This window comes from Aedes aegypti, chromosome 3 (assembly GCF_002204515.2).
Source record: "Aedes aegypti strain LVP_AGWG chromosome 3, AaegL5.0 Primary Assembly, whole genome shotgun sequence".
In the NCBI taxonomy this organism is placed as follows: Eukaryota; Metazoa; Arthropoda; class Insecta; order Diptera; family Culicidae; genus Aedes; species Aedes aegypti.
In genome coordinates, this window is record NC_035109.1 from 401,511,478 (window position 1) to 401,520,810 (window position 9,333).

At 35.8% G+C, this 9,333-nt stretch overlaps 1 protein-coding gene across 1 annotated transcript in view; it reads right to left on the reverse strand.

Annotated features, from left to right (window-relative positions):
- LOC5564131 overlaps positions 1–5,578 on the reverse strand; it is a 52,065-nt gene extending 46,487 nt beyond the window's left edge. Inside the window, exon 1 of the mRNA XM_021855363.1 lies at positions 5,178–5,578. The gene's annotated coding sequence lies outside the window, so the exon portion shown is untranslated. The remainder of the gene's footprint in view (positions 1–5,177) is intronic.
- Between the last annotated feature and the right edge of the window lie 3,755 nt (positions 5,579–9,333).

Here is a 9,333-nt window from a genome sequence, read left to right on the forward strand (position 1 = left end):
GGCTCTGTCCCAGTGGGGACGTAACGCCAGAAAGAAGAAGAAGAAACCTTAGGTTGATTAGATTGTAAGAAATTCTTAAAAATTTGAAATATAATGGTTTATTTTTTATATTATAATTATTCATTTTTTATGTATTCTAAGAGAGATTGTCCAATAATTTAAAGGAAATAATCTGTTGATCTCTTAAATATAATACTAAGTAAAAGATTGTTTCACAAATAAGCAGAGGTGTTCGTTTTTTCAACTTTTTTAATATTTTATTCCAATATTTAAAACTTGTATTGGAAAGTTTCACCATCCAACCATAACGAGCAAATTTAGTCGAAGCAGTAGATAAGATTTATAAAAAAACTCTTTCAGAGAGATAGAGAGACAACCCTACACCTATAAATTTGAGAAAACTTTGTCCAAGATTTCCTGAGCTCTGTATTTTATGAGAATCCTATCTTTATATATTCTGCAAAATCCTCAAGATCTTATAGCATTCTTACCAAAATGTTACAAAACTTATGCTTAAATATATGTGAGAAATTCAACCGAAAATTTAAAATAACTGATCTTATCCAATTTACTTCGGGATTAGTGCCCATAATTATTTGTGAATTGCTTTCAGGATAGTATCAGATTCAAACTCAGGATCAAGGGGTGGATCACTTGTTCAATGCACATCGAATGTACATCAATTTGCATCAAATGCACTTTTTTAACATTCGCATCAACTTTGCTTTGGCGTTAACAACACCACCTTCTCAACGAAATGTTCTATAGCAACGCGTATTTGTTTGTTGTGAATGTTCAATTAGTTTCTTTCAGGGAAGCCCGCAATCTATAAAGCGAATCAGCCTTACGGACGTGGACTGGATTCAACAACTTTATTTGATTATGAGAATTTTTATCGAGTTGTATACTAAAGAAATTATATTCAGGTGGATGGAAAAAAAAAAACAATTAAAAAAAAATCAGACATTTTGTCAAAATAAATAATTTAATTTGTTTTATTGGTAGTTAGGAATACAAAGGATACTTAAGTTGAAGTTTCTATTAATTGTTTTCTTCTGCTTTATCTTCAGGCTGTGAGGCGAATTGCACTTTTTTTTCTTCAGAATGTGTAATAGAAGATTACGGAACAAGTTGCAGAATGATGATTTTTACAGCACGAGTCGTAAATTTATCCTGCGAGGCTTGCCGTAGGATAATTGCGACGAGTGCTGTAAAAATCGAGTTCTGCAACGATTTACGTACAACAATTTTTGCAATTTCGTAAAAGACCACTTGAGGGTATCAGAAATTATATCGGAATGCATTCTCCATCATTTTACAATTTCTGAAAAAATCGTGTTATGATTCATTACGCAATTCAAAACAGTTGTGTTATGAGAAAGCGTTGCGTAATGAATCATTACAGCACTGTTTTCAGTTGCGTAATGACTATTCCCGCACTGCATACTTCAGCGCAGGAAAGTAGGCCTTTTCATGACATATTGGCGTGATGAAAAACAGCCTATTACGATGAGAAATAGCAAAAAAAAATATACTCATGCCCACAATTTAAACTATTCTTTTGCACCAGGGTTCGTTGTAATCTCACCGCACCGAACTTTGTCTCTAACTTGCCTCATTCTGGTCAGCGGATAAGATCCTTGACTGGAATAAGTGTATGGTCAACCATCAGATTGACCAAAGTTAACGATATTGGATCTTCAGGGTCACTAGAATGGGCCAATAGAGGTTAATATGAAGATCACTTCCACTGTCACTATCTAGAAATAGTATTACTCCGCGTACCTACGGGGACAAAAATTCTTGGATCAAGTAAACTCAACTCATCGGTGAATAAGTCAATTAATGATTCCACTATTCAGGACAGCTTCCATAGCTACTTTTCTTCAAGTTGAATGGAAAGGCAGCCTTGTCTGTCAGGAAGAGGAAGAAGAATTATCATATTAGATTTAATTGTTAAAAAGTTTCAACGGCTATTAAAACTTCGGAGACGACTTATTCATTTTAAATTCATAAAATTCTATTAATTCTTAAAGAGTGAAAAACTATAGAAATAATCACTGAATCCGAATTTAATTAGCAATCAGCTTGAAGTAGAACTTTGAATGAAAATGAATTTTAGTCATGATTTGTTCTGATTTCCAGTAAGTTAAACAATCGTATCAACATTATTTATTTAACACTACTATATAGTGCATTAGGTTATTTTGCTATATAATGCTGTGATAGTTGGGCACATTTCTGAGTAGGCCGTGACTTTTGGGAAAAAGTAGTCATTATTATTTGGCTGTCAAATAAACATATATAGCACATTGGCGACAAGCCCACTGCGGATTGTTCGTAAGATTGAGTGAAATTTGAGTGGGAATAAATCACAAGTCTCCAACCAAAGGTAAATATAAATTGTCTGCATTCCTGGCGGATAGAATCTGTATGGATCAGACATAAGGAATAACGAAAAGTCTCGCCTCTAAGGAGAGAGACGCCTTAACGGCGGATGAAAATCCGACCGTAGAAGGCACGAATGGCTCGCCTCATACGATGGAGTCGCCTTAAAGACGGGATGGATGAAAATCCAGTTTTAGAAGGCAAGAATATCTCGCCTGATAAGAGGGAGATGCCGAAACGGCAGATGTAAATCTTACCGGAGTAAGCAAACATGGCTCGCTTCATATGATGGAGTCGCCTTAAGGACGGGACGGATGAAAATCCAACAGCAGAAGGCAGCAATATCTCGCCTGCTGAGAGAAAGAGGGAGAGAGGCTCAACACATTGGAGGGAGACGTCCCAACAACAACGGACGGCAAATCAATAAACCAAAGAAGACAGGTGGAAGAGGCCGCATTGAAAGCGATATTGGAAACAGTATGTGAAAAAGCAGCTTGAAAGGCAAAGAAATTTCAATTTATAGCTAAGTAAAGCAAAGAAATTCCTTGACTGAATGGGTCAAGAAATTTTCTACAGAGCACCCCCCTTGAAATGACATTTCTTCTCAACTGCGTACTGCGATCAGAAAAATGTGATTTCTTGGACCATTTCTGGGAAGAAAATATCCACGCATCGAAATAGACGATTCCTTTTCTTGTCAGTAGCGAACCAGCTTTAAGTATGTTTATACCATTAGTGTGCGCTATTTGTTGAAGAAAAAGAGATGTGATAGTTGGGCACATTTCTGAGTAGGCCGTAACTTTTGGGAAAAAATAGTCATTATTAATTGGCTGTCAAATCTATAAGTAGCACAAGAGCATTAGTTATTTTGCATATCGATGATTTTCAAATGTCTCAAAAAGGTTTAAATATAAATTATCACAGACACCTATATTGAACTATCATTGCTATAGGCAATTACGTTAGATGTTCAAATATTTATTTATTTATTTTAATAATGAATCATCGGACTGTTTGATTGGGTTCCTGTAAGTTAATGAAATTCGGTTTCAAGTTTTATTGGCAATCTTTAATTTAGTAATTCAGTAATTTTTTTAGACACTTTCCGTATAAATTGTTAGAAGTGACTTCTGAATTGTTTCAATTTTATACAATAACTTTTGAAACTAATACGTATAAGGCACCATGCTTCATTCATTTTGGCACCACCCTAAAGGCTGGCGCCCTTGGCGGGTTTTGCATTTTTGTCTCGCAGTAAAAAATATATTTATAGAAGATTAAAAAGTAGACATTCATAATGTCAGACTAGTCAAAAGTTATTTTAAATATGAAGAAAACAGAAAGGTTTGTGGATTTTAAAATTATATGAAACAGAGTTTGTGTCGACACTAACACACTACTAGTGACGAACATAGGTGGAAATGTTCGCATTACAGAGCACCTCACGAGTGTAAACAGCTCCGAACAAGTTCACGAATCACTTCAGCTTCGTTTACTCGCGAGCACGACAAATGCGAATAAAACAGCATTCTGATGCTCGCGAGCATTTTGTTTTGTTTTTGTTCCGATTCAGTAGACATGTTTGCCACTTTCCATCACTGATCACGAACCGTTCAAAGTTTATTTGAAAATTACATTGAGGACACATAGGCAAAAACTATAAGCGATTGAATGGTTTACTTGCGTTTTTCATAGCAATTCTCTTGTAAACTGTTAAAGCTTGTGCAGTCTCATTTTGCATCCAAATGAGCTCAAATTTTGGGAGGAATATAGGTCTTAGAATCACTCAGAATTGAGCTAGAATCGAATGAGTGATGTAGAGCAAACGATATTTTGCATCATCCTAATGATTAGACATCGATTTTCCATGACACATGTAACCGTACTAGAAGCAAAGCTTCTCAATAAGGTACAAATTTACAGAATTGGAGACATGTTCAGATTGTGTCCGGTGTTGGATGATTAGCCTTATACATCTTTATTTATACATCTTAGATTTGTTATTAGATTACAAACATCATCAAAATGTAATTCGTATAACTCAAATACAATCGAACGATTTTTTTTAATACAGTCGTTATAACGACTTTTATACGACAAAAGCAAGTATTTGAATTATTATAACTATTATTATATTGAGCAATTTCACCTGGTGCTTAACTTTTTAACCGGTACTGTGAAAAATTAAAAAAAAATGCGATAATAAAATTGAGGATATTTGTAGTTCTCCGCCAAAATTTCATGCCGATTGCTCATAGGGAAACAAAGTTACAGCATGTCTAAGTTGAGCATTTTGTATGAAAATCGGCTTTCACTACTATTATTCTGAACACAACTGTATATAAACAAACTGATGTTTCAAGTCTAATTGTTTTTTTTTCGATAATAACGGTAAATGAAGCACCGTGCATATGACATTGGGATAATCATGTTCAATTTTTCAGTTATCTGCCTCCTGTGATTGCGTTGCCATTTTGAACAATCCTAGCAAGCGATTGTCGGTTCACATTTCTGTTTACTAATATTACACACACAACTGACACCGTTGTCGTCGTCGTCAGCGTCGAAGAAGGGACTTATTATAAATAGCTTAAACTATCTAGCACACCGCACATAAGTAAAGTGGATTACCGTGGTGCCAAGGGGCTTCCTTCGTCGCTGTTTGAAAATACAACACAGAAATCGCACAATCGCAGTGGATTTTTGTTGTTGTCCGATAGAGAAACTGACCACCATTGTCACAGAAATCAAGCAAAAAAAAAACGACTAAGACAGGGAGGGGTCATTACCTCATCAAGCAAGAACATACTGCTCGCCTCCGACTTGCCCCGCTGCCAATTTGCACGCTTTTTCATACCAAAAATAAGCACTTAAGACAACCGAAAAGCGGCAATTGGCTCATTTGCACGTGGAACAAAACCACGCGCACTTTACGCTGCGCAAATCACAATTAATCCGTTCGAAACACTTCACTCAGCCGGACACATGGCTTGTTTAATTATGCTGCACACAATAATTGCAGGCAAATGTTACGCCGCACGATTGTCACTCCCGTAGAAGGGTCGGGGCTCCGCTTCACTGTGTGGCAACAGTTCACAACGCTATGGAACAGCGAATAACGCACGGACAACGTGGTCCCATCCCACCGCGGAATTTAGCGCGTCCGAGCGAGTCGAATCAAAGAGCTCAACTAATTCGTTGGTCGCGAGAGTCAACCGCTGTTGGATCACTCGCACAATCAAGAGTTAACCATCAGAATGTGGAGGAATGGACATCTAGTAGGCGAGCGTGCGACCGTAGGAGATGCTGCTCTAATGTCGCGTTAGTGAGAATCAACATTAGAAGAGTAGGCCGGTCGGCGTTGCTTTTGCTAGGGAAGCCAGCTGCGAAATTATGAATCTCTCACTTTTTTTTGGTGGTTGTAGGCTAAACAAAGAACCGTATTGGTGGCATAAGCATTTGATTTGTTTGTTTGTGGGGTTTACGAATGATTCGCGAAGAGACTGCACAATGGTTTGAATCGACAATTTAGAATGAAAAAAGTTTTTTCTGTGTTCCCACTGACTTCAGACGTACGATGTTTTCATAGAAGTGGATTGTACACAATAATATGGTCACCTAGTCACGATTATTATTCACTCTATTCTACATGTAATTTAAATGCAAATGACTCATAAAAGTGTGACCACTATAATTAAGATTGTAATTTTCTGTAGAAAAAAAATGGATAGTATGGCCTTATTTAGGCTTCAATTGAATCAAACTTTTTTGTTTGAGGTAATTTGTGATTGTTCATCAACAAATTTTTAGAAAACGTGATGAAGAACAACTTTGCTGAAGACACTTGTAATCTAACTCTTCATTTGAGCTTAGCAAATCGATGTTGGAATTTTAAACTTATGGTGGCCCAAAACAAGAGTTTTTTGTCTGACTTTTTTGTTTTTAGTTTCAAGTGAATGTGGTATTCACAAGAGCTGTAAAGGAAGTGATGATATACATGTATGTTCAACAATTAGAGTTCATAATTGAGGGGTTAGAAGCAAAGGGGTATAACATAAATCACATACCCCCAATAGTAAACGAGTGATAAAAATGGGATTTACCATCGCTCTTTCTGGCTTTCGCTTGCTGCCGATCAAGGGCCGATACAGATGGGATGTTTTTCTTCGCTTGCTTTGACCGTGCTTTGAAATCAAATGACAACGAATTCTGCAATGCTACTTCCTAAAGTTAAGAGAAACATCTTTTTTCCTGCTGAATTGCCTATTCGGACCATTGTGGTCTAATGGTTAATTCACAGTCATACAAATCAACGTTGTATTGTGCACAATAATTCTGTATAGACTACGAATGAAGGAAGAATGATGGAATAAGTTACAGTTAGTTCTCTATAACTCGATACTCCATATATCGGTAATGAGTTACAGAATCATAGTAATATTAGGTTTTCATGGCTACCTGTATAGTCCCTTGAACAACATTTGCACTGAATTTTTGTTCTACAACTTCCTTCAATATCGAGTAATGGAGAGTTGATTGTATTTTAATAGACACAGGAGCAAACTTTTTATGATCTTGAAGTTTGCCTTTCTAGTATCATAATTGCTCATAATCTAACCTTTAAATTTCGAATCTTTGCGCCAATTTTGAATTGAGAAGTGTAAAACTTCCGATTGATATGTTTTTAAAAATGGTTGACCATATATAGCGACATTATACAGAAAGTATGAAAATTGTTTACACTGTACCTTATGCTATTCTGATCCATAATATGGTTAACATTATGATTATTGAAATTCGGTCTGATCACACTACCACTCGCTTACAGTGGCTATGGCCTACTACGTTCGATTTCGGTCTCTGGTTTAGCAGCGTGTTTACCGTTCATCGCTGTGTATGTTGTAAATCGAATATAAACTTTTTGTTGAGAATGAGAGAACAAAACGTAATGGCAAGCACTCCACGTGCATTTGTCTGAGGGAAAACCGATTGTCCAATAGCACTGCTATGCTCAAAACAAACACGTGCACGTGAAGGGTGCATACCGAATGGTACTGCGTCGAAACGTGTTGATCATCGGATTATATGTTTTGCAAAAGGGGTGGTAGAAATGTCCTTGAAAAACGTTCATTGAAATGAGTCATGACGTTCCCCTAAATTGAGACGCCATTCTCTTGAGATGGAGGCGTCTAATGTTTGCAATTCATTTAAAATAATCAACTATCAAGATTTGTGGATTACATTTCCGAAAAAAATGTTCTGCTGATTTACGGTAATTATCATTTTTTGTTTTTGCCTTAAAATAGGCACACAACGAACAGCACTTTGCTTATAAGTCAATGATGGGCAGCCGTAGAGGAGTCGTCAAAGTAATATTATATTTAGAACACATAGGTCACTCGATGTGATCTGTTTGTGTTCCCATGCAAGTTTACCTCTCTAACTCGATATCTTCATAAAACTTTCAATTACCCTCCAAATGTCCAAATAAAATACATAAATTCGAATGTTATGATTATGTTTCTAGTAAAATTAAGGGTTTAAATGGTTATAGGGTGATAAAATGTTGAAACAATTATTTTAAACGTATTTTGTAGTATTGACAAAAATTTGAAGAATATTGTTCTGTATCTTGATACCTCCCTAACTCGATCGTCCCTTTAATATCGAGTTAGCGAAAGTTGACTGTATTATTTTTTTTTTCAAGAATACTTTCATTTAGAATAACTGTTTTATTTAATTTATTCCGCAAATATTGCTCGAAATATACCCATGACGAAATCAACAAATAAATTATTTTAACAGTGCATGCCAAGCCACAACCGAGAAGGTTTCACAAGCCATGCCTACTTGTAGGCGCATGAGAGTAACTGAATTTCGAATCATCAAATTTATTACGCTGAAAGCCAAAGAGCATCATCTTCGAAACAACGACGGAACAACATGGACTGAAATGCACCCATGGCGAATTTGAACTCTTATATGCGTTGTATCCCTCGTATGCGAGAATTTTTAACGTTTTTCTTAATTAAATAAAGATTTATAAAATTTTTATACCTTTTATGAGAAGGAAGACTTCTGGCACCACAATACTACCCCATAGGGAAAAACGAGCAATCATCTTCGGTTCCGGAAGGGGTTACCCAAGAGAGTTTAATGTTAAAAACAAATAGTCGTCCCGGGACAAACAATCTAGAATGGCGAAAAAAATGTATGGGGGAAATGTGTTTAATACTACTTTTAGCTGATTTAAACAGACACACAGTTGAAAACGCTTTAAATATTTGTTTCTGAGCGAAAACGTTTTCTTATGGTGAGCCTCGAAAACAGTGGAATGGAAAATTATTATTGATTCGATTTGGCCAAAGTGAATAATTACTCTTGAGTTTGATGCTCACTACAAAAACATGGCTACTTAGCAGTTGACTGTTATAAGGTAGTTCGCATGCTTGGTACAGGAACAACCCCAGTGTTAAAAAACAAAACAACGGTGGGTTTTTGTCGTCGAAGTTAACGTCAGAGATGCTAAAAAAGGTGATGGAAATTTAATGCATTTTTTTAAATAAAACCAAGATTCCATCGAAAGTATTATGACCTCATTCAAAGCATATTGGGCATTGAAATGGGAAATTTTTGTTGAAAATAGCTGACAAGACTTCTGGAAAAACATGTCTTGTTAAATGTTTTCACGTTTAAGGATGTTGCACTCAATGTTTTTTATCTCATTTTTATTGCATATCTTAGCAATTACTTTTGATCTTGCTTGTGTATTTTAAATTATTTTGTTAATACTCAAAACCATTAGTTATTACGTTGATTGTTTATTGAGTTTTTTTTTATGCAAAAATGCATATTTCAAAGAGTAGATATTCTAGGCAAACATTGCCTTCTGAAAAAACTAACTTTTCTTCTTCCACAGCATTTTCATTGGATTGTAATTTTTCA